The following is a 25,412-nucleotide window of genomic DNA, read 5'->3' as shown; positions in this document are numbered from 1 at the left end:
TCATCCAAGATGGCTTTACCATTTAGGATGGGCGCAACAGCTACAAATCGACAAGACTTCTCTCTTTCATCATACAGCCTTTAACTGTATGCAAATACATAAGAGCAGCAATGCATCACAGATTGGAAGTGTACATCACCCACAAGCAAAACAGTTTTTTTTTAAAGTAAGCAGTTAATATACATCACACACCCATGAGAATCTTCATAATTTACCACTTTCAAAAAAGGGTAGACTTTCTTCACACACTGATGGTTTTCACACAAGATTTTTCACATAAGGGCTGACTTCCAAGAGAGAGGAAGCAGAAGCTGTCAATCCTCTTCAAGGCTAGATGTGAAACTGACAGGTTCTTTTTTGCTGAATTCTACTGGTCAAAGAAAGCTACAAGGCCAGGCCAGAATCAAGGAGAAGGATAACAAACTCTACCTCCTGATGTGAGGAGCAACATGGACATGCAGGGAGGGAAGGAATCAATGGTAACTGTCTTCAGGGGATATCTACTGCAGTCCATCTGGCCACACGATTCATGATCCTCCACATGCATAATGCATTCTTTGTATGTACATACAGAGTACATTCTTTTTTTTTTTTTTTTAAGTTTTTATTTATTTATATGTCAGAGAGAGACACAGCGAGAGAGGGAACACAAGCAGGCGGGGCTGGAGAGGGAGAAGCAGGCTTCCCGCCGAGCAGGGAGCCTGATGCGGGGCTCGATCCCAGGACCCTGGGATCATGACCTGAGCTGAAGGCAGACGCTTAACGACTGAGCCACCCAGGCGCCCCCATACAGAGTACATTCTAAGATCTCTCAAACCTCAGCCCATTATGGCATCAGGATCAGATATATTCAATCCAGTGTCTCATTATCCATGTCAGATGCAGAGATCCATGAATGCGATTCCTCGGGATCAAAGACCTGTGAAGTAAGACAAGTTAGCTTTCCTCCCTACCCAACATATATTAGTAAAGCAGTATATTAGTTTCCAATATCTTCTGTAACAAAGTACCAGAAACTTAGCAGTTTAAAACAACATAAATATATTATCTCACCATTCGGAGATCAGAAGTCCAAAATCAGTTTCATCAGTATCATAAAATCAAGGTGTTGGGTGGCCTGCCTTCTTTCTGGAAGCTGTAGGAGAGAATCTTGTCCCCTTGCCTTTTCCAGCTTTGAGAGCTACTTGCATTGAGGCTAGTGGCTTTTTCCTGCATCTTCAAGCCAGCAATGGACATATTCAAATCTCTCTCTCCCTCCACCCCCTTTTCTCTCTCATCTCTCCACAGAAACCCCTGCTTCCGTTTACTTCTCTTTACTCTGACTCAGACCTTTTTGCCTCCCTTTTAGAGTTGCCCCCCACCCCTGGTTAATCCAGGATAATCTTCACATTTTATGATCCTTAATCATATCTGCTAATTCCCTTTTGCCATGTAAGGGAACATAAGATGCCATATGTTGAATAGGAGAACTCCCATTCAAGAAGGGGAAAGGAGATGACCTATATCAGTCACTAGCCCATAGCAATTCTGTAATCTCTGGAGGGAATATTTCCCAAGTCTTCCTGCTCCAGAGGCAGGGTACAAGGTATGCTCCTTGACTGGGATCTATGTGTGCTCTCTGGGAATGGTTTTGTATGGCTCTAGAGTTCTTCCTGCATGCTTTTGGCCCTACCCTCTGAGATAATTTTTTCTTTTTCCATATGAAATACTTTGTGCTTTCGACATAGAACTTGCTCAGTTATATTCTCTTCCTGCCCATAGAAGTTTTCAGGCCCAAAGATTTTTTTCCCTTTTTTCTGCCTCTATCTCTTTTAGTCCCATTTGTGGCAATTTTACCAATAAAATTCTCTTGAAAACATTGTGGATTTTCTATGAGTCTTAGTGGGTTTTATTTCATTTGATCAAAACTACAGATCTTTTTGAGGCAGGACCTCTTGTACTTTATTTTGTGAGATATGGTGCTGTGGACTATGTTCTTAAGATTCATGACCTTAAGATGGTTAGAAATATCTTTCTCTAGATAAGAGGCTTTAATTCTAGGCACTGCCTTAAACTTTTCTGAGATCTTAACTCTCAATTTGGAACTGACTCTGAGTCCATGATTTACTAGCAGCACCTTGTATTGGGTCTTTGTTCTGAGGTCATTTTTGCTTTGGAAGTCTTTTGCTGTCTGGAGGAGATAGTAATGTAAGGCAGTCTCCTTGACTACTGAAGTATTCCTTCTTTCTGTCATTTTTCTCCTGTAATATACAATCATAGGCAGTTAAATGTGGCCAAATTTAGTTGCAAAATTCTGCCTGGAAATATATGCATCCAGATCTACAACTTCACCAAGCCCAATTTTTATTTTTCATATCATTGGAGATGACAGTCTCACCAGGTGTTTCAATAATACCTAACATAGGTTCCCTGCATTCCAGTAATGCCTTCCCTTCCAATCCCCACAGTCTCTTTGCTGCCTTTTAGACCAAAACTAATACTATATGTTTTAGGTTTTTGTCATGAAATTATCCTACTTTTAGGTACCATTCCATCCCAGTTATCTACTACTGGATGAACAAACCCAAAATTTAGTTCATTTTTAAAAAGCACAATTTATTATTTCTCATGATTCTTCAATCTAAGTTTGGCTGTGTAGCCAGTCTGTTCTACATGGTACCTCATGAGGTTGGCTCACAAAAGATGGCTTCTTAATTCTCAAGCCTGGTGACTCAACTCAAAGGATCATACAGTTTGCAATTGACCAGTCATTTTTCTCTCCCCACTTGGACTATTCACATGGCTAGCTTAGGCTTCCTGACAGTATGGTGATATCAGACTTCTCACATGGTAGTTGACTTCCAAGACTGCAGAAATTGAAGCAGCCAATATTTTTAAAAGCTAGGTCCAGAACTGACACAGTGTCACTTCCATCTCATTTGATTCCTCAACCAAGTCAAAGGACAGCTTAGATTCAAGGGGAAGGGAAGTAGTATATATGATTCTTTAGTTCCCATAGCTTCTAATTTGCTTAGACTTTATTTAAGAGAAATATATATGGTGTATAAACAAAACTGTAAAGAGAACTAACCCCCAAATTCAATCCACTGAGTTTTAGAAAAAGTCATATTTGTGGTCATGCTCTCTGTTTTACATTACCACTTAATGACAATGACTTTAATTGCTGCCCACTAGTACCTTTTATTTAACTAGGGTCCTAGAGAACACAGTCCACAGGTATTGAAAATAAACCTGAGGGGCACCTTGCTGGCTCAGTAGAATATGCAACTCTTGATCTAGGGGTTGTGAGTTCAAGCCCCACATTGGGGGTAAAGCCTACTAAAAAAAATAAATAATAAATATATCTGAGTAGTTGCTTTTCCTTTTTCCTATAATGTGAGTTTGTTGATTTTTTTTTTTTTTTTAAGTTAAGCAACATCTAGACACTTTTCCTATTTTATGTGAGTGTTCATTAGAAGCAGGGACTCTGACCAATCAGATGTTTCCACCTGGGAGTTTGAATCTTGAAATTGTGAACCAACGTCTCAGGATGGTAAAGATAAAGTCTCAAGTGGTAGACATTTTGGTGACAATTCAAGGGGCAGCATGAAGAGTTTAATGGTATATTGCAGTAGCAATGTCCTAACCAAATGATTTCTGTGACAAGGCCTTAAGTGTGACCACTGCTACTTGTCTCCACTGGTCTAAACCTAATTTCTGAATGTCCTAAGTTCTTTTTCAGTTTTTCTGAACAACCCAATAATCTTCCAACTGATTTTCTGCTTGGGTTTCTAAGGATAAGTTTTCTTAGCTTGCAACCAAAAAGCCTAACTAATACACACGCTTAATCACAGTTTAACCCAATTTTATGTATTAATAGAAAACCAGAGTATATCCAAGATGTTTCCTTTAATAGCAATACATTGTTCTCCAAATATTATTAATACGTTCTCTAACAGGCACTCTATTGTACCAGTAGAACCATTGCTAAACTGTGGTGAAATTTTTTTTTTTTTTATATAAATCTCAATGATTTTCTTTTAAAGTGTCCTTAGATGAAAAGACCTCAACAGCTATTATGAACTAGTGATCAGCAATAAGATTTTAAAAAGAAGCTAACCTTTGCCACGTCACATAAACTTAAAAACAATCATGAAAACCCTTCTTTATTTAGATATTCAGGAAATTAATTATTAAATTAGTAGAAATTTCTGGAAAGCTGAGTACTAATCCTTTCCCTTCAAAAGCCAAAATATTATTATTTTTATTATCATTATTACTTATTATTTATCTTCAAGTTTTTCTTGAAAAGTACACCAGTCATAAATGTTTAGGTCAGTGGATTATCACAAAATGATCCATCTTGTAAGCAGCATTAAAATAAACAAGCAACTATTACAACCACATAGTAACTTTTGAGCAATCCTTGGTTACTTCCATGTGTATGATTTTTACTGCTATGGTTGTTTATTCAATTTGGTTTTTTTTCTTCTCTGCTTGACTATAATATATGTGAGAAAAGTAACATTTTGTTCCTTCAATGTTTTTTTTCACTATCTGTCAAATAGGACATGTTCAATAAGTGATTAGTTAATGAATGATATAATAAAGTGGTGAGTGGATGGAGGTCGCATGAATATTATAAATTCGCTATTACTGTTCAAAGAATATTTGATTCCTGATTTTGACCTGAGTCCCTAATAACTAATTGCTATTTCAGTGTCTTATCTATTGGAAACCCTGTTTCTGTATTCATCATATAGTAACAGTTGTTATTTGTAGACAGATATATGTAGTGTATGAACCTATTATCTTGTGGTCAGTAGAGATGACTTTCTCTCCCTCCAGGCCCCGCTAAAGCTGTGCACAGTGGATGTATTTCAGTTAGTGCTTTTAAACTTCCCCCAGCAAGTCAGTATTTTCTTCAGGTTTCACGAAGTAGCTGTTTCTTCTGTTTTTTCCCTTAATTCCTAAATTTTAAATTGAGAAGAGTAGAATTTAAGTTAGAAAACATGTTTCATAGGAAACATTCTCATTGCAATAAATGAATAGTAGAATCTCTTATTACTATTGTGATATTTTATCTGATACCATATTACCTTTTCTGATTATTTCTAATACTAATACATTTCATATTGGCAACAGCAGGTAAATAGTCACATATGTCAAAAGTAAGAGGTGTACAAGTCACCATTTTATACTCTCTACAAAAAAATTATATTGATTCACACAGTATCACTAAAAACAAAATGTATTAAAATATATTACCTTAAATCACTCAGGATTATATTACTCCATTGACTGTTTATCTAATTACTCTCTGTGGTAATCAAAACAGGTATCCTGGAACCATATTATGCAGTAATTAGTCTACACTCATGTTAATAACAAGTGTGGCTAAAGATTTTTTCATACTTTGTTATTTGACTAATAAGCCCTTACCTTAGAGATCTAAATAGAATTTGTTCAATATTTCTATAAAATTTTTCCAAAATAAACATATTGTGTGCATAGCAGACATTTCAGTATTTGGGGAGCTGCTTAGTATCTGAGTCCTCTTCCTATTTTTTTGAGAATTCTCTGAGTCTTGACCAGAAGTATCTATTGTTGATTATATTAATTAATTCTCAAATTCATTCAAGGCCTGTTGGACTTATCTTAAGGATTTGTAAAGATAGATATCTGAATATCTATTTACATATTTATCTACCTACCTATATACTTTCTCCTTCTTCTCTTTATCATTTTATACAAGTTTGTTGAAGGTTAACTTTATAATTTTTTAAAATATATATTATATACCATATTATTTCTGTAATTGGTCATGAAGAAGTATCTGTGACTTCCTTCTCCCAATATTATATTTTAAATTTCCTTTCCAACCTTAGGCGGCTTTGGTGCTTTACCTAGTAAGGTACATCAAACCATCATTTCTGAAGGATCTGAGTCCTTAATGGTTTTGACTTTTGTTTTGTAGTCATTGCTGTCATTTTCTATTTGCATTTACCAGTGGGTGTGGAAGCATTGAAAGGCACCTCAGAGACTCCCCTACTGTGTGGCAGCAAACCAATTTCTCTTTAATAATTAGGATCAATCCAATCACTCCATCCAGTGATATGAGAAAACTTAAAATGTGCAGTTTTCTCTTCAAAGTGAATGGAAGTATTATTATGTTCCTTGGTGGAAATATCCTTTCCCTGGGAACTAAGATCTCTAGTCCAGAACACTTCAGGGTTTTCAGGATAGGAAACAAACGTTTTGTGACTAGGTTAGTAGGTAAAATAGTAAGAGGAGTCCCTTCTTACCTTTGATTCTTGGAGTCATGTATTCTGGCTGTGGGGGCAACACAACCATATAATATTGTGTCTAATTCAAAGTATATACTACATCCTATGAAACTACATCACTTTAAGCTGGTGTCTTACAACTGCCACTGTAAATGACTCCTCAGTAAGCCATTTCATACTTTGTATTAGGTCAGCTCTGTCTGCGTGAGAGAATAAGTAGTAAGACCAATTAATTCCACAAGACCTTTGTAGCTCATGTTGAGAAATTAGTTTCTTGATCAGAATCAATGCTGTGTAAAATCTCATGACAGTGATTAAAGTACTCTGTGAGTCTGCAGATGGTGGTGCTAGAAGCATCATGGGCATTGAAGGAAAATTGATATTCAGAATATATTTCTATTCCAGTAAAGTTAAATCTTTACCTGCTTTCTCATGGTGAAGGTGCAATGTAATCAATCTGCTTCTAAGTGGTGGATTCCCTATGTGAATGGTGCCATATAGAAAACTCAATGTTGACCAAGTAACTGGCAGATTGGGCACTCAGCAGTAGCACTATCAATGTTAACCTTGGTAAAAGGAAGCCTGTATTGTTAAAGTCCATATTTCATCCCTACTGCCATGACCTCTTTCTTCATGGGCCTACTGAGTAAGCATTCGGTTGGCTGAGGAAGAGGTTACTGACATCCATAGAGTGAGTCATTTGTCTACCTTATTATTTTGAGTGTCCCCCAAAATGTCTGCCTTTGGGTAGACATCCACAAGTCAAATAAAATATCTTTACAGGCTATGCTCATTCTGAGAGGTCCATTCACATACCTCTTGACCCAAGAGCTCCTTCTCATTGATCTTCCTTTCTTGTTTCTTCCAAGTTTGTATTCATCCAGACAACCCATCAACAACCATTAACACCTATTATATCAACAATGTAATCCATCCTTCTGCTTATCTCTCAGTCTATCCAAAGTAAAAGATACTGTTTGGAATTCTACCTAGTGGGATGTTGCACTTCACTATTGTCTTCCAGGACCATTATTGTGGGGACCGTAAATATGAAGTGTTCATTTCCAGGTAACATGAGCATACTGTCCAGAATCATCTACAAAACAGTATAAAGTTTCCTTTTTTCCTCTCAGTCTATGAATCATAAAGAACTCTGCATTAGGCCAGAAACGTGGATTGAGAGAGTGGATTGCAGTAGGAGTTGGTTTCAAATAAGTCTGAACCACCGACTCATACTACTCATTTCTAACTTTGAGATCTACCTGACTCTGGTCTCTTATATACTCTTTCCACTTGATAATGTATTTTTTTTTGTTCATGCCCAACCTTTAGTTTGATGGATTAGGAAACAACTAGATCATGACTGAAAACTCAGACGTCACGGTCACCTGATATCCCATGATTAGCATTAAGTCTTTACCAAAGCCAAGTAGTGAGTCAGAAGCTGTTTCTCATAAGGAGAATAGTTATCTCTTAAAGGCATAGTTATGTCCCAAATCCTTAAGGCTTGTGTTGCAATTATCCTTTGAGTTCTTGCCAGATTCTCCATACAGCATTCTTATTTGTCACAGATAATGTGAGTATCTTTGGATCTCCTGGATTATAAGGTCCAAGGGGAGAAGCGGATTGCACTGAAACCTGGACTTGTTTCAAAGCCTTCTTTTGTGCTGAAAGAGCAAATTTGCAGGTAATTTGTATATAGGTTAAAGTAGAACACACAAATGTAGTATATGTTGTTTTCAAATTCCAAACATCATGCCTCGTGTGTGTGTGTGTGTGTGTGTGTGTGTGTGGTAGGCTGTATGAACAAAAGTAAACTGTGTTTCACCTTGAAGGATATATCTTGTGCTCCAGACCATTGGACTTCCAGAAACTTCATTGAGGTGATAAGCTCCTGAAATTCTGTGACATTTATCTATGACTCTTTGGCTCAGATTTGTCTTATTAAGGCATCTAAATTATCTACTACTTCCAGCTCATCTAAGCCAATCAGAATAATATCAATTCACAGAAACAATGTTATGTTTTGTGGAATGCCAACATGATTAAGATCTTTGCAGACTATGTTATGGCAAAGAACAAGAGAGTAGACATAACTCTGAAGTATGACCATAAGAATGTACTGTTGGTCCTGACAAAAAAAAAGAAACTGTCTAGTGGTCCTTGTAATTTTTTATATGGAGAAAAATGGATTGGCCAGGTCAATATCTGCAAACCAAGTCCCAAAAGCTGTGTCAATTTCTGCCAGCCAAAGTACTGTAGCTGTATTATTGGCTACAAACAGAGCCACCAAATTCATTCTCCAAGATCTATCCAACTTTTGGACAGGCCAAATAGTCAAGCTAATGGGAATGTGATAAGTATCACTACTTTATATCTTTACAATCTTTGATGACAGTACAGATCTTTGCAATTCTTTCAGTGATGTAGTACTGTTTCTGGTTTAATATCTGAATAGGAAGGGAAAGGCACAGGGACTTACTATCATTATGGCTTTTACTCATGGGTCACAAAGCTAATGTAGAGATTCTGCCAGTTGCCAAGTGTATCTATTCCAATTACATATTCAAGAACTGGAAAAATTGCTATGGGATCCATATGCTAACCATCTAGGTGCCTGCTGTGAGTTAAACTTGGGCTAAGACTTCAGGTTTCCCCTAACTACCATTAGCTTCTGGTTTGACTGGTGAGCCACAGTGTTATTTAGGGTGGAGAAATTTCCTGGAGAGTTCTGGCTTCAAAAAAGCAATGCGGGTTGCTGCTATGGGATGGAAAAACTTCCCAGAAGGCATGGACTTCTAATCCATGAGAGCTGGTGCTGTAGTGAATAGTCCCAGGACCCTGCATGTGAATTCAGTGGCTGCCATGTTGAACATAGCACACTGGTAAAGGAGAAGAGGTCCCTTCCTCCTGCTCTGATCTTGCAATGGCCTTCCAGTGCCCTCTATTGGCAAAGTCTAACATCAAGTCAACCGGCAAAGGAGAAATGCCCAGAAGGTCCAGCTCCAGGATCACAAAGCAAGGCAAAGAAAGGTGAATATGAAGCTGAGAAGTAATAAGTAAATAACTAGCACAAATGACAAGGTTAATTGACTGAAAAGTGTGTGAATAGATCTCTCATAATAGATTTTATTTTATTTTTTTAAAGAATTTATTTATTTGAGAGAGAGAGAGAGAGTGAGGAGAACGAGGTGGGGGAAAGGAAGAAGCAGGCTCCCCGCTGAGCAGGGAGCCTGATGCAGGACTCAATCCCAGGACCCTGGGATCATGACCTGAGCTGAAGGCAGACGCTTAACCAACTGAGCCACCCAGGTGCCCCTCTCATAATAGATTTTAGAAAGAAAGAATAGTTACATCCCAGGTAAGTAATAACCCAAAGACTCCCATTGCTGTAACTATCAAGTACAGAAAGTAAGCATCTGTGTGGATATCATTTGACCTCTCTCCCCCGCCAACATGGTATTTTATGAAATTTTAAGTTCTTTTTGTATAACACACACACATGAAATATCTTTTTCAATCTTTTAATGTTCAACCCATTTTGTATCTTTGTATCTAAAGTGAGTCACTTGTAGACAGCCTATAGTTGCGTGGCTTTTAAAAAAATCCATATTTCCTTTTAATTTGGAGAGTTTACTAGACATATAACCTAATTACTGATAAACAAATCTTATTTCTGCCATTTTGCTATTTGTTTTCTATAAGCTTTATATTTTTTTATTTTTTCAATTCTTCTTTTACTGCTTTCTTTTGGCTAAATACCTTCTGGTGTACCATTTTAATTTCCTTGTCATTCTTCTTACTATTTTTAGTTATTTTGTTTAGCAATTGAACTGAGGATTACAATAAACATTAATAACAAAGGAATTTTTTAAATTTCACAAATATGTGGAAATTAAACAACATACTCCTAAAAACCAATGGGTCAAAAAAATCAAAAGGAAAATTAGAAAATACTTTTATATGAAAGAAAACAAAGCACAAGAAACCAAAACATGTGGGATTCTTTAAAACCAGTACTCAGAGGGAAATTTATAGAGGTGAATACGTGTATTGAAAAAGAAGATCTCAAATTAATAACCTAATCTTCTACTTTGAGAAACTAGAAAAATGAAAGGCAAACTAAACTCAAAACATGCAGAAGGGGAGAAATAATAAAGATTAATGAATTTATACCAAAATTTCTCAAACTCTTCCAAAAAATAAGAGAACACTTTCTAATTCATTCTATCAAGCTGTCCTTACCCTAATACTAAAGCCAGATGAAGACAACACAAGGAAAAACCACAGACCAATATGCCTTATGATGATAATCCAAAAATAATAAATAAAATACCAGCAAACTAAATACAGCAATATATTAAAAGGACTATACATCATGACCAAGCAGGATTTATCCCAGGAATGCAAGGGTCATTCACATATATGAAAATCAATCAATGTAAAAAAAAAAATATTAATAGAAAGAAGGCCAAATTCACATGATCATCTCAATAGATGCAGAAAAAGTGTTTTACAAAATCCTATCAAACAAACTAGGGATAGTAGGATACTGCTTTAATTGAACAAAAGGCATCCAAGAACATATTACTAACATCACACTTAACAGTGAAAAATTGAAAGCTTTCCTCCTAAGATGAGGACAAAACACGGATGTCTGCTATTGCCACTTCCAGTAGCATTGTCCTAAAAGTTCTAGCTAGAGAAATTAGGCAAGTAAATGAAATAAAAGACACCCAGATGAAAAAGGAAGGAAAAACCATCCTGACTTGCACTAAACACGATCTTATACATTGAAAACCCTTAAGAATTCAGACACACACACACACACACACACATACAAATTAGAGCTAACAAATGAGTTCAGCCAACTGGCAGGACACAGGATCAAAATACAAAAGTCAGTTGTATATCTACACAATTTCATTGGAAAATCTGAAAATGAAATTAAGAAAACAGTTTCATTTATAATAGCATCAAAAGAATAAAATGCTTGAGAAAATAATTGACGAAGGAAGTGCAAGACTTATACACCAAAAACTATAAAACAATATTGGAAGAAATTAAAGAAAAAAGTTTAAGTGGAAAGATAACCCACATTCCTGGGTTGAAAGCTAATACTGTAAGTTGAGAGTATTCCCCCAAATTGATCTCCAGATTCAATGCAACACCTACCAAAATCCCAATTGTTTTTTTTGGAGAAGTGAACACACTGATCCTAAAATGCATGTGAAATTTAAAGGGGCACTGGGCAGCTAAAACACACTTGAAAAAAGAACGAAGATTCATACTTATGATTTCAAAATTTACAAAGCTACAATAACAAAAAGGTGGGGATTCTGGTACAAAGATAAATATATATAGGTACTAGAATTGAATTGAGAGTATAGAAATAAACCTATACTTATTTGGTTAATTGGTTTTCAAGAAGGATGCTAAGACCACTCAATCTGGAAAGAATGCTCTTCAGCAAATGATGAAGAAACAACTGGATATCTACATGCAAAAGAATTAATATGGATCCTTATCTAACACCACATACAAAAAATTAATTCAACATACATAATTAAATGTAAGAGGTCAAACTAAAAATCTTAGAAGGAAAGATAGGTGAAATCCTCATGACCTTGGATTAGTCAACAGTTACTTAAATATGAGACCAAAAGCACAAGCAGCAGGAGAAAAAATAAATAAATTAGGCTTCATTAAAATTAAAACTTTGTGCATTGGAAGACACTATCAAGAAAGTGAAAAGACAATCCACAGAGTGAGAGAAAATATTTGTGAATCACATACGTGTTTATTATATATTTTTTAAGGAAATAACAAATATTGGTCAGGATATGGAGAAATTGGACGCTCAAACATTGGTGATTGGAATGTAAAATGTTTCAGGTTCTGTGGAGAACATTTGGAAGAACTTTGATAGCTCTTCAATGAGTTAAACATAGTTACCATAGGACACGGCAATTCCACTCCTAAGAGAACTAGAAACATATATCTACACAGAGACATGTACATGGATGTCCATTAAGCATCTTTCATAATAGTCCAAAAGTGAAAACTACCAAGACATCCATCAACTGATAAATTTATATTACAAATGCGGTATAGCTACACAGTGGAATGACCATTCAGTCATTAAAAAGAAATGAAGTAATGGGGCGCCTGGGTGGCTCAGTCGGTTAAGCATTCGACTCTTGATTTCAGCTCAGGTCATGATCTCAGGGTCCTGGAATCGAGCCCCGCATTGGGCCCCCCACTCAGTGGGGAGTCTCCTTGTCTCCCTCTCCCTCTTCCCACTCTCTCTGTCTCTTTCAAATAAATAAATAAATACATCTTTAAAAAAAAAGAAATTAAGTACTGTTGCACACTACAACATGAATAAGCCTTAAAAACATTATGCTATCTTAAAGTGAGACACAAAAGGCACATATTGTATGATACAATTTATATGAAATGTCCAGAATAGGCAAATCTGTAGAGACAAAAAGTATTAGTGATTTCCAGAGACTGGGGAGAAGAAGAAATAGGGAATGACTGCTCAATGTGTATGGGATTTCTTCTCGGGGTGATGAAAACATTATGGAATTAGGTAATGATGATTGTTGCAGAACATTGTGAACATACTAAAACCAGTGCATTGTACACTTTAATATTATAAATGCTATGCGAATTTTATCTCAATAAAAAAGTGAAACAAATTGATGAAGACAGTTTTTGCTATATATACAATTATATCAACTTAATCAAGATAGTGTTATTTCTTCTTTACATATCCTTATATAATTTTAAATAGACTTTTTAAAAGCATTTTTACATTAATAGAAAAAAAGAAGATACTACACAGGGTTCCTGTTTACCCCACACCTGGTTTCTCCTATTATTAACATCCTGCATTACTATAATACATTTGTTATAATTAATAAACGATACTGATCCATTATTATTAAGTCCATACTTTATTCAGATTTCCTTAGTTTTTGCCTAACGTACCTTTTCTATTCCATCATCCCATTCAGGATACCATGCTACATTTATTTGTCACACTTCTTTAGGCATCTCTTGGCTGTAACATTTTCAGTCTTTCCTTACTTTTGATGACCTTGACAGTTTTGAGGAGTACTAGTCAGTTATTTTGTAGGATGCCCCTCTGTTAGAATTTGCTGCTTTTCTCCTGATTAGACCGACAGTGTTTCTGCTGTTATAAAAATTTTAAGAACTTTCTGTCTCCTGTATATGTCAGAGGAATTAACTCCATTAGACAAGAAGCTAATCAAGAGAATTTTTTCAGCTTTATTGAGGTATAACTGACAAAATTGTATGGTTTTTAAAGTGCACGATGTGATGACTTGATTCATGTATAAACTGTGTAAGGATTCCTTCCAGAGATCTTACCTAAATAATCCCTTCTCAATTTTTACTTCTCCCGATATAGCTGAGGGACATTGCCCTCAAGTTTCCTAGAGGCCACAGGTAATCGAGGCGATTTTGAGTCATACCCCTTATCTCTCAGAGTCACATTGTGTGACTAATATTCTGATCTTTTGATCCCTCTGATGTTTCAAGGGAGGACTTTAGGGTCACATCCTCAGTATTTTCTCTAGAGTATTTCCTGATAATGAATTTCTTAATTTTGACTTCCTTTGTTATCTGGGAGGACCAGTAGTTTTCCAAATTATCACTTCTGGGTTTTATTTGTTTACAATTTTCTCAACTTATGTCTTTTCTCTCAAATTTTACTATAAGCAGCTAGAATAAACTAGGCTACATTTTCAGCACTTAGCGTGAAAATCTCCTCAGCTAAATACCATACAATAGTTTATACAATCAGTCACTGTTAATGGATATTTAGGTTTTATTCTATTTTTCTACTATGACAAATATTACTGGAATAGAGTTTCTTGTACATACATCTTTTTATATATTTTGTCAGTAGTATTTCAGATGGATTTCTAGAAGAAGAATTTCTTGATAAAGGAAAACTGCATATGTAATTTTGCCAAATTACATAATTTTCTTCCATGTTTTTGAGTGATAGTTTAGATATTTGATAAACTAAAAAAATAAATGACAAGTATATCTGCAGAATAAACAAGGTAAATGAGAGAATTTTCAATTCTGCATGCTAGAAGTCTGTTTCTGAGAATGAGGTCTTTAGATAGTTTGAAAATTAAGGTCAAAGTAATAGTCACTATAAATTATTTTCAATAACTAAGAATCTTGTGTGTAATTTATTTTGTACTTATTAATTTTTAACAATGGGTAAGAAATCAATATTTTGTGTTTACTTGAATGTTTCATTAAATAAAAATGATAATGGTATTATTTGAATAGCCAGGAGATATATTTGCTCCATACAATTAAAGGAAGAAAAAGATGAAAATTTTATTATGGGCCTAGAATTTCTCAAAGGGTAATGATAAGTCAGATATGTTTTATCAATTTCCTATTTACAATTTAATTTTTCTTTTAAAAAATTACTAATTCAAGATATAAAAGGAACATAAAAGCCAGACATTATTCTGAAATGCCAATAAGTAGCTTGATAAAGTTTACTATCAGTTCTTCATATCTGTATTAACAAGAAGGCTACATTTTACCTGAAAAGATAGTGCACTGAGTCAGATGCTGCAATACTTGTCTCCTTTGACATTTCTCCATAAGGAAGTATCTGGTGAATATGGAAATACTTTGTACTGCAGAGAATGACTGCTCCAGAAATACACTGCATTATTTCACTTTCAAAATTAATTACTTTGAGCACTTTATAAATTCAAAACTAGTTTTTTAATCAACAGATGTATCCTAATAAAAAGGAAATTATCATTCTGAAATGCCTTTAGTCATCCTAAAATAAAACTGTCAACATAGATTATGAGTTAAATCTAAATAAAACAATCACTTGCAAACCTAGATTAAAGTTAGAATGTAATACTTCAATATTAGAAATCATTAATGGAATTACAGGGTTTCGTAGCAAAATAATCCAGTTCAAGGTGGGAAGAGGTAGAGACTTAAAAAAATCAGTGTATTTCTTGTATGATCTTTGAATATAAGATACTACTTCCCCACTCAGTTCAAACTCGTATAGTGAAAATACATTTTTTTACTCACTTATTATATATCTCTCTTCAATTCATTAAATCCAGGTTTTAGTTATTTCTAATTGAGGAAAGCATTTTCCAACAAAATATTTTGGAAAAATTTTATTATGCTTATATGTAAAATATGGTGGGAGCATATTAGGGAGCAGGTTCATCTTTAGATTAGGCTTAATAATATACAATAAAGCAGGGACGATATGAAGGTAAAATGAGAGGATGTGTGCTATTTGCTTAAAAGACTCATGCAAACTAGAATAGTGTTTATCTTTGTTTGTCTGAGTAGTAACTGAAAAGGAGTGTGTATGTTGAGGGGGGATATTGGGGAGTGCTAGTTCTAGTTGTTTTATCTGGATGCTGGTTCCATAAGTGTGTTTAGTTCGAGAAAACTCATTTTGCTATATGTTTACAATACATGCAGTTTTTTGTATGTATACTGCAATTCCATGAACATTTTAAAAAACAAGATATGTAAATCAAGCATGGTAAATACTGGTATTTATTGAAATTGGGTGACAGTTGCAGCATTATTCACAATAGCCAACAAATGTCACAACCTAAGTGTTTATCAACAGATGAATGGATAAAAATATTATGTATTTTTTATTATATATATATATATAAAATGAGACATTATTCAGTCTTAACAAAAAGGAGATGCCACCTTTTGCAACAACATGGATGAATCTGGAGGACACTATGTGAAGTGAAATAAGCCAGATACCAAAAGAAAAAAAACTGCATGACCTCACTTATATGTGTAATCTAAAAAAATTGAATCTATGAAAGCAGAGAATAGAAAGAACAGTGGTTAGTAGGGGATGGGGGTGGGGAGGAAAAATGGGGAGATGTTTGTTACAGGGTATAGAGTTTCAGTTATTATGTAGGATGAATAAGTCTAGAGATCTAATGTACAGCATGATGACTATAGTCAATAAAACTGTACTGAATACTGTAAATTTGCTAAAAGAGTAGTTTTAGGTGCTCTCATCACCAAAAATAATGATAACTGTAAGGATATGATATATTAGTTTGAATGTAGTAATCATTTCATTATGTGCATGTATATGAAATCATCACGTTGTACATCTTAAATATATGTATTATTAAAAATAAGATAAAGACAAAAAGGAATTGGATGACAGAATATGTATTTATACTCTACATTTAGAATTTTAAAGTATTGTAGAATTCTAAAAATATTTATTTATTTATTTATTTATTTATTTATTTATTTATTTATTTTAACTTTAAGTAGGCTGCACACCCAGCATGGAGCCCAACATGGGGCTGGAACTTCTGACCCTGAGATCAAGCCCTGAGCTGAGATCAAGACCTGAGCTGAAATCAAGAGTTGGGAGGCTTAACTTTGGAAAACAGTGTGGAGGTTCCTCAAAAAATTAAAAATAGAGCTACCCTATGACCCAGCAATTGCACTACTGGGTATTTACCCCAAAGACACAGACGTAGTGAAAAGAAGGGCCATATGCACCCCAATGTTCATAGGAGCAATGTCTGCAATAGCCAAACTGTGGAAAGAGCTGAGATGCCCTTCAACAGATGAATGGATAAAGAAGATGTAGTCCATATATACAAGGAGAATATTACTCAGCCATCAGAAAGGATGAATACCCAACTTTTACATCAACATGGATGGGACTGGAGGAGATTATGTTAAGTGAAATAAGTCAAGCAGAGAAAGTCAATTATCATATGGTTTCACTTATTTGTGGAACATAAGGAATAGAATGGAGGACATTAGGAGAAGGAAGGGAAAAATGAAGGGGGGAAATCGGTGGGGGAGATGAACCATGAGACACTATGGACTCTGAGAAACAAACTGAAGGTTTTAGAGGGGAGGAGGGGTAGGGGGATGGGTTAGCCCAGTCGGTGATGGGTATTAAGGAGGGCACGTATTGCATGGAGCACTGGGTGCTATACGAAAACAATGAATCATGGAACACTACATCAAAAACTAATGATGTACTGTGTGGTGACTAACATAACATAATAAAATTAAATTAAATTAAAAGAAATTTAAAATTAAAAAAAAAAAAAAGAGTTCGAGGCTTAACTGATTGAGCCTCCCAGGGGCTCCAAAATAAAATTTTTTAAATGACACCAGGCAGAGAGCTGATTCAGCAACTGTAGTTGACTTCCTGGCATGAAGCTTTTACTTGGAAAATTAACACTATTATAATTGTGTAAAGCAATGGTTTGGAAAAAAAAAAAAGAAAACACTTTAAAAAAAACAATGGCTTGGGACAAACATTTGGTGAAACACCATATGCCTTGATTGATGCCTCCCCCTAGTATTTATTTGCTATCACATATACCTCTGGGACTTTCCTCCTTTTTTTAGGTGGGGTTCCCCTAAAAGCAGTACCAGGTCCTAGGAAGCACTATTAGGAAAGTGAAATCAGGAAGGGAAGAAAGTCAATAAAAGATGCATTCATGAATGGGCACTGCTGTGGACAACTGGAGCTCAGACTCACTAACTATTCCCTGAGAGAATTTTCCCATCAGGGAGTGAAGAAACTGAGGTATTTATCTACCAACAAATGTCCCTTATTGTTGGAAGGTTGCTTCTGTGGACATTAACTCCCCACATCTCTGACCTGCTCCTTGGCAGAATTAATGTGTTTCTACAGCAACAGAGAGCCTTCAGGCTGAGGTGTTTGAGATAAGAAGCCATTCATTCATTCAATGAATTCTTCATTAAAACTGCAGGTGACCTGCAGGGTGGACCAAGAGACTAAGGCCAGAGCCTTAGACAAATACTACACTTTCTTATGTATAGGTTTAACAAATGTTTGGAATGAATTAATATCACTACCCATCTAATAATTTTTAATTCATGCTTTATGGTTTTGATTCCTTTTCTTTAATACAAAGTTGATAAAAAATAAAATAGAAATTTAGAACATATTGAGTACAGGGATTTTGTATGCCTTCCTGGTTCTGAGTGTTTTCTCCAAGATTTTGAAATAAGAATTCTCCCACTTTCAAAGCTGATGACATGTGCTGAATCCACCTCCATTTCATCTCTGTCGCTCTAGAGTGAGATTTGTACTCTAAAAGATTTCACTTGTGATTCCATCATTCTCTTTATAGGTCTCTTGTAAGCAATAAGGACAGTTTAATTAACAGAATTCAAAATAACCTAAGGAATACAGACCAAGGAAAATCCGTTATGAGTGCCAAGTAACATTACAAAGAGGGATACCACTCATTCTAGGGTTGTCTACATATTGGAAGTACAGAAAATAACTTAAAGTGAAATAAGTTTAGAAAATTAAACGTGATAATCCCCATTTAAATAACATGTGGCTAATAGGCACTAATGCAGCCTCCTTCCTATGGGAAAACATGCAGAAAAAGTTAATAAGTACGTAAAACAGACACTTAACCTTAGGCTAGAATCTGGGAGAAACTAGCATACTTATAAACAGTAGTTGAGGGGGAAAAAAGAAAGGAAGGAAGAAACCTACTGTAGATTTGATTCTTGACTAAAGTCAGGAGATTGACTGAAAGAACAAAAAAAGAACTAAGAAAGATGCTTTATCTGTTCCCCAACTAAATGGCACGTCAGGAGCTATTTGCAGAGGAAGAACCACAATACATGCATTCTGGAAAGTATAGCTCACTATAAATGAGCACTGGAGAGGTGACAGACATTTAAAAAAAAAAAAAAGGAAAGAAAAGGAATCCTGTTGCTGCATGCTGCGACTTAAAAACTTTACCTATTTTCTTAGTTTAGAATCAGAAAAGCAGATTATGCAAGTAGTAGAAAAATCCCCTGAAGTCATAGAGAATTGCATGATCTACTCCTTATTAAGGCTCCAGCAGTCTGTCCCTTACTATGACTCTCAGAAGAACATTTCCTCATTACTCAAGTAGAAAGGGAGCGGGACCTAAGACAATCCATATTTTCTGTTAAGAAAATTACATCCTGATAGATCTAAACTCTCTTTAAGAAAAATAATCAGCATTGGGCTAATAAAAAATTACTGCAGCAGAAGAGAAAAGGACTAGCACAAAGACGAGTACATCTCTGACAATAATTTATTGCAAGATCCAGAAGAAAATTACAATTACTTCTTTGAAAAGGCTTAGGGTCTTGTCAGTGTCAGGCAAAGACATAGGAAAACGGCTCGAAGAAAAGAAAGCAATAAATGAGTTATCCAATGGCTTTAAGGACAATTATAAATTAGTGATAAAGATAAAATTTCCATTTGACTCTGGCGTGGATATCCACTGCTGTGGAAAATCAAAGCAGTGATGTGGACCAGAAGAATGGGAAGTTTTCCCAGAACACCGAGAAAAATGACAGATTTGATGAAAGAAAGTGAATACTCACATCTTATATATATCAAAATGAATGTATGCGGAGAGGAAAAAAAAGAGTAAAGATAAAGCCAAGAGTAGTTATTCCCCAAAGAGTATAACCAGTCTAAACAGAGAAGATATAAATAAGAGAAAACATTTCAGGGGTGAGAGAAGACTTACCATATATAAGGTATAATTCCTGGGAAAAATCCTTATCCAGACACATCCAGATGAAATCTGTGAATCACCAACATGAAGTAAAAATACTGAAACCACCTAGGAAGGAAGAGCAAATGTCTATAGTGAATAAAAAATCAAGCTTGCCACGACCTCTCCTCTGCGATAGTGAATGACAAAATACATTGGTGCAACAGGCATCAAAATATTATTAAAATATAGAACATGTAAATAATCTAATTAAGAAGGTTGGTTTTATATATTTATATATAAAACTTTGTGTCTTACTTTTAAGATTCACAGTTATTTTCAGAGTCCATAAAATATTTACCTAGAAAAGATCTAAATGGCCACAAGGAAAATTTTAACAAACATAAAAAAGTAGAAATTTTATAGTCTACATTTTCTTATTATGCAATAATTAGCATGGCAGATACTTAATCACAGGCAAATATTTAAAAAGTTTTCCTTGGCAGCTCCTTAGTTAACCAATAATTCGAGACTATAATTATTGCAATCTACATTGAAACTAACAAAAGAGACAACAGGCTATGTCAAAAATAGAATGAAACAGCAAATCCTATACTCAGGACAGAAAGTATAAATCTAAATACTTTCATCAGTAAATAGGTAAGAATAAACATAATAAACTAATTATTCAGTCTAAGAAGCTAAAACTAATATGCCAAAGTTACCCCAATTAATCTAAGAGATAGGAATAAGGAGAGATGAAAACTAACACAAGACTTAATTAATTACAAAGCATACAACGGTATAATTGACAAATTTGAAAGCTAGTAGATTGAAGGGACAAAAAAAGAGAACTCACAAAACATATACACTAATACACATACACAGAAAGAAAATAAAAGTATAAGTTTTGAGAATGAAAAAAGAGATGTAAGCACAGATTTAGAGGAGACATTTATTAAATTTTAAGACTGTGCTATTCATGATATATTTTAGTAAACATTCAGAAATACATGACTTACTATGATGCCACAAATTGAATAGACTAACAGGGAAAACCCTTCAAAAATATGCAGGTCCAGATGACTAGCAGGTGAGCTCTTTTGAACCTTTGTATAATAATTTCTATGATTCTCTGGAGCTCATAAAAATTATAAACTTCCCAGTTTCAAATAAGAATATAAATTAGAGAAAATTGTAACCAAAATTATTAGTAACTCTAGTACTTTATTAAAGTCTTTTTTTTAAAAGATTTTATTTATTTGACAGAGAGAGTGAGAGAGAGAGAGCACACAAGCAGGGGGAGTGAGAGAGGGAGAAGCAGGCTCCCCACTGAGCGGGGAGTCAGATGGAGGGCTTGATCCCAGGACCCTGGGATCATGACCTGAGTCAAAAGCAGACACTTAACTGAGCCACCAGGTGCCCTATTGAAGTCTTAATACAGTATTACAAGTGTGGGGCTTTTTCTGATACACAAAGATATTTCAACATAATAAGCCCTCTGGGCCTCAGTTTCCTCATCTATGAACTGAATTATGAGAAGTTCCTACCTTATACTGTGATTTCAAAGATTGAATGTATTAAGTTTAAATGGCTTAGATATTTTATTTATATATATCCTATCGGTTGTATTTCTCAGGAGAACCCTCACTAATAGATCATCTCAAGAAACCTAAGTTTAGGGGCGCCTGGGTGGCTCAGTTGGTTAAGCGACTGCCTTCGGCTCAGGTCATGATCCTGGAGTCCCGGGATCGAGTCCCACATCGGGCTCCCTGCTCGGCAGGGAGTCTGCTTCTCCCTCTGACCCTCCTCCCTCTCATGCTCTCTGTCTCTCATTCTCTCTCTCGCAAATAAATAAAATCTTAAAAAAAAAAAAAAAAAAAAGAAACCTAAGTTTAAAATTATCATAAAATAATTTACAACTTATACCATGAAGGCATTTGGTTAAATTCATTGGTCATGCACACTGGGTGACTTAGGTGGAGGGATGGCCAGGAAAAACCAAACCTACAACCAGAAACAATAGCACAAAACTTTTTATTAAACTAGGAATTGTATATCCATTTGAAACCAACACTCAATGGCATCCTGAACTGTGAAACATTGGAAGCATTCCAATTAAAATCTGAAATATGTTATCACTAACATTTTTCAGTTTTATGATAGAAGTTACTGCCGATGAAATCTCACAAAAAAGGAGGAGTGGGACTCATGACTCCTGATGAAAAATCAATAAAAATGATCACTACTGGCAGATTATATGATTGTTTCACTAACTGATAAACTCAAGACAATTGAAGAAAAAGAAAAATAGACCTAAGAAGCTATTTCAGCTGGTTATCAAATGAATATACAAAAATTAAATAACTCTCCTACCTACCAACAATAACCACTTAGAGAATATGATTTTAAAAATTTCTCATTAATAACAATAAGGTATAAATTTCCAAAATATATAAGGCATACATAAACAAAACTACAAAATAGTATCACAATCTTTAAAAAGCCTAAATGAATTCAGAAACAATCCATGTTCCTAGGTGTATGAAAATTGTTCAAATCAAAACTACAATGAGATCCCACCTCATACCTGTCAGAATGGCTAGAATAAACAAGATGTTGGTGAGGATACAGAGAAAGGGGAACCTCTTACAGTGTTGGGGGAAGGCAAACTGGTGCAGCCACTCTGGAAAACAGTATAGAGCTTCCCCAAAAAGTTACAAATAGAACTACCTTATGACCCAGCAATTGCACTACTAGGTATTTACCCAAAGGACACAAAAAAAACAATTCAAAGGGGCACTTGCACCCTGATGTTTATAGTAGCATTATCAACAACAGCCTAATTATGGAAAGAGCCCAAATGTCCATCGACTGATGAATGGATAAAGAATAGGTGGTATGTGTGTGTGTGTGTGTGTGTGTGTGTGTGTATTTATATATATAATCCATCACAATGGAATATTATTCAGCCATTAAAAAGAATGAAATCTTGTCATTTGTGACGACATGGCTGGAGCTAGAGTGCATTATGCTAAGTGAAATAAGTCAGTCAAAGAAAAACAAATACCATATGATTCCACTCATATGTGGAATTTAAGAAACAAACAGATGAATATAGGGGAAAGAAAAAAAAGAAAGAGGGAGGTAAACCATAAGAGACTCTTAACTATAGAGAATAGACAGGGATGCTGGAGGGGAGATGGGTGGGAGATGGGCTAAATGGGTGATGGGGATTAAGGAGGGAACTTGTGATGAGCACTGGGTGTTGTATGTACAAGTGATGAATCACAAAATTCTACTACTGAAACTAATATTACACTATATGTTAAGTAATTAGAATTTAAATAAAAACTTGAAACACAAAAGAAACTAAATAAAGAAATAAACTCTGAAGTTGACTGTAAATTTTATACGACCAGTACCCAAATTGATTCATTCATCCATAACCATGCCCAGTATACTTGTTGACTATAGACCCTTTTCCGTCTTGGGATAGTCTCTTTCTTTCTTTCTCTCTATTTCTCTTTGTGTCTCTCTGAGTTGTCTAGAGGCGTCCCCTTGCATGGAGAATAAAACCTTCTTTTTACCCTGGCCTATGGAGTTCTTCATGAGTTGGTCCCTAACTACTTTCCAGAAAGCTATCTTCCTGTTCCTTCAATGCATTAGACTCCAAGAACCCTTGTTTTCCCCTGTGTCTGTAGATCTCCCTTCACATCTTTCTGTGGTGAGCCTTTTGTCTTTCACGTTTATCTCAAAATCCATTTCCTGACGATATTATCTAACATAATCCCCAATATTTTCATACTCTATTAGATCACCTTTTTTTAAGTACTTATTGCAATCTACAATTATCCTTATGGTTTGTCTGATTATTGGTTATTATCTGTCTCATCCCATTAGAATGTAAGCTTTTGAAACAAACCAAATGCCCAACAAAAGGAGCTTGGTTAGATGATTCCATTGCATCCACAGATTGGCATTGTTCAGTCATTAAGAATGCTGATAAGGGGCGCCTAGGTGGTTCGGTAGGTTAAGTGTCCAACTCTTGATTTCAGCTCAGGTCATGATCTCAGGGTCCTGGGATTGAGCCCCACGTGGGGCTCTGCGCTCAATGCAGAGTCCGTGTGAGCTTCTCTCTCTCCTTCTCCTTCCCCTTCTGCCCCTCCCCTCATTTGTGCTCCAGCTCTCTTTCTCCCTCTCTCTTAAATAAATAAAATAACAAATAAATAAATAAATAAAATCTTTAAAAAAGTGCTTCTAAAAATGATCACTTATTGCCAAGGAAAGATGTCACTCTATGTTGAATGAAAAAGAAAGGATACGAAACAGGTAAATACATGTATCATTCAAAGTATGTATCTGTAACAATTATCCCTTTTCCAAAGCCTAACCAAGAAATTTATTGTTTCAGGGCATGATAGTTAGGGTATATGCTCTTTTCAGAATTTTTCATTAGGAAGATAATTTTTTTATTAACATTTTTAGCAACATTTTTAAGCAACATTTCAGCATGTCAAAAAATGGGCATTTGCACTAAATATGCTGCATTACACATTAAGGAGTTATAGAATTAAGTTTGATAAGGTCAGACCACACTTTTTAAAAATAAAATAATATGGAAGAGAAAGGAATAGAATAGAATAGAACATCTCAAAAACTTTGGTGCAAAGGGTAATTGTATTATGAATAAAAATGTGTTTTGGATGTGTGTATGTGTACTGAGTCAGGATAAAAATATATTTATTGTGGTGGGTTGAGGTAAATAAATGGCAAGAAAAGAAAGTTTGAAAACTGCTGCTGTAAGTGAGTTTTACTTAAGGGTGTGGTAGATGGGAAAAAGAAGAAAATTCCCCTCTTCTGGTTATAGGAAAGTAAGAAAAAGAGAGGGGAAGAGAAATACGAGAGGTTTCCTCTATCCCGGGCTTTTGCTAAGTAGAGGGGTATTGTCAGATACATGGAGCACGGAGGACAGAGCTACCTCTGCTTCTATTCTGTTCCCGGAGATCCCAGGCTTCCCACCGGTATCTGGGAGGCTGCATCAAAGTGAACTTGGAAGAGGAGAACTTCACATCTAGTTTTCCTGGTTCTCTCTGGTTTCCTGAGAAAGGGCATGATCACCTACGTTTTACAAGAACTATTCCATTTAGCTCTCATGATTACTCTCCTGAGTAACACATGCACTACTGAGGTAGGTTGATTTGTCCAAGCTAGGAAAGTGTGATTCCATAAAGATTTAGAAGAAAACTTCCTAAAGGCAAGGATCTGGATAGCAGCTCCAGAGGGCTTGGCCAAATAGTTTTTGTGTAGACTCTTGCCCAAGAGACAAGTGTGAGCTCCTGTATTTGTTTCTTATGGCTGCTGTAACAAAGTACCACAAACTGCGTGGCTTATAACAACAGAAATTTATTCTCTTAACACTTCTTGAAGCTAGAAGTCCAAAATCAAGGTGTCAGCAGGGCCATGCTCTCTCTGAAGGTGCCAGGAGAGAATCTGCTCCTTGCCTTTCTCTTAGCCCTTGGTATTGTCAGCAATCCTCCACCTTCCTCAACTTGTAGATGCCTCA

General features: G+C 35.5%; 1 long non-coding RNA gene across 1 annotated transcript in view; it reads right to left on the bottom strand.

Moving 5' to 3' along the window:
* The window catches only part of LOC116632944, a 50,414-nt gene that overhangs the window by 17,191 nt on the left and 7,811 nt on the right, over window positions 1-25,412 (bottom strand). The window contains exon 2 of the long non-coding RNA XR_004299541.1: window positions 19,880-19,975. This is a non-coding gene — a long non-coding RNA (uncharacterized LOC116632944). The remainder of the gene's footprint in view (window positions 1-19,879; window positions 19,976-25,412) is intronic.

The sequence above is a fragment of the Phoca vitulina genome, unplaced genomic scaffold, assembly GCF_004348235.1.
Source record: "Phoca vitulina isolate PV1807 unplaced genomic scaffold, GSC_HSeal_1.0 scaffold7, whole genome shotgun sequence".
Taxonomy (NCBI): Eukaryota; Metazoa; Chordata; class Mammalia; order Carnivora; family Phocidae; genus Phoca; species Phoca vitulina.
This window is presented reverse-complemented; position numbering and strand designations above follow the sequence as displayed.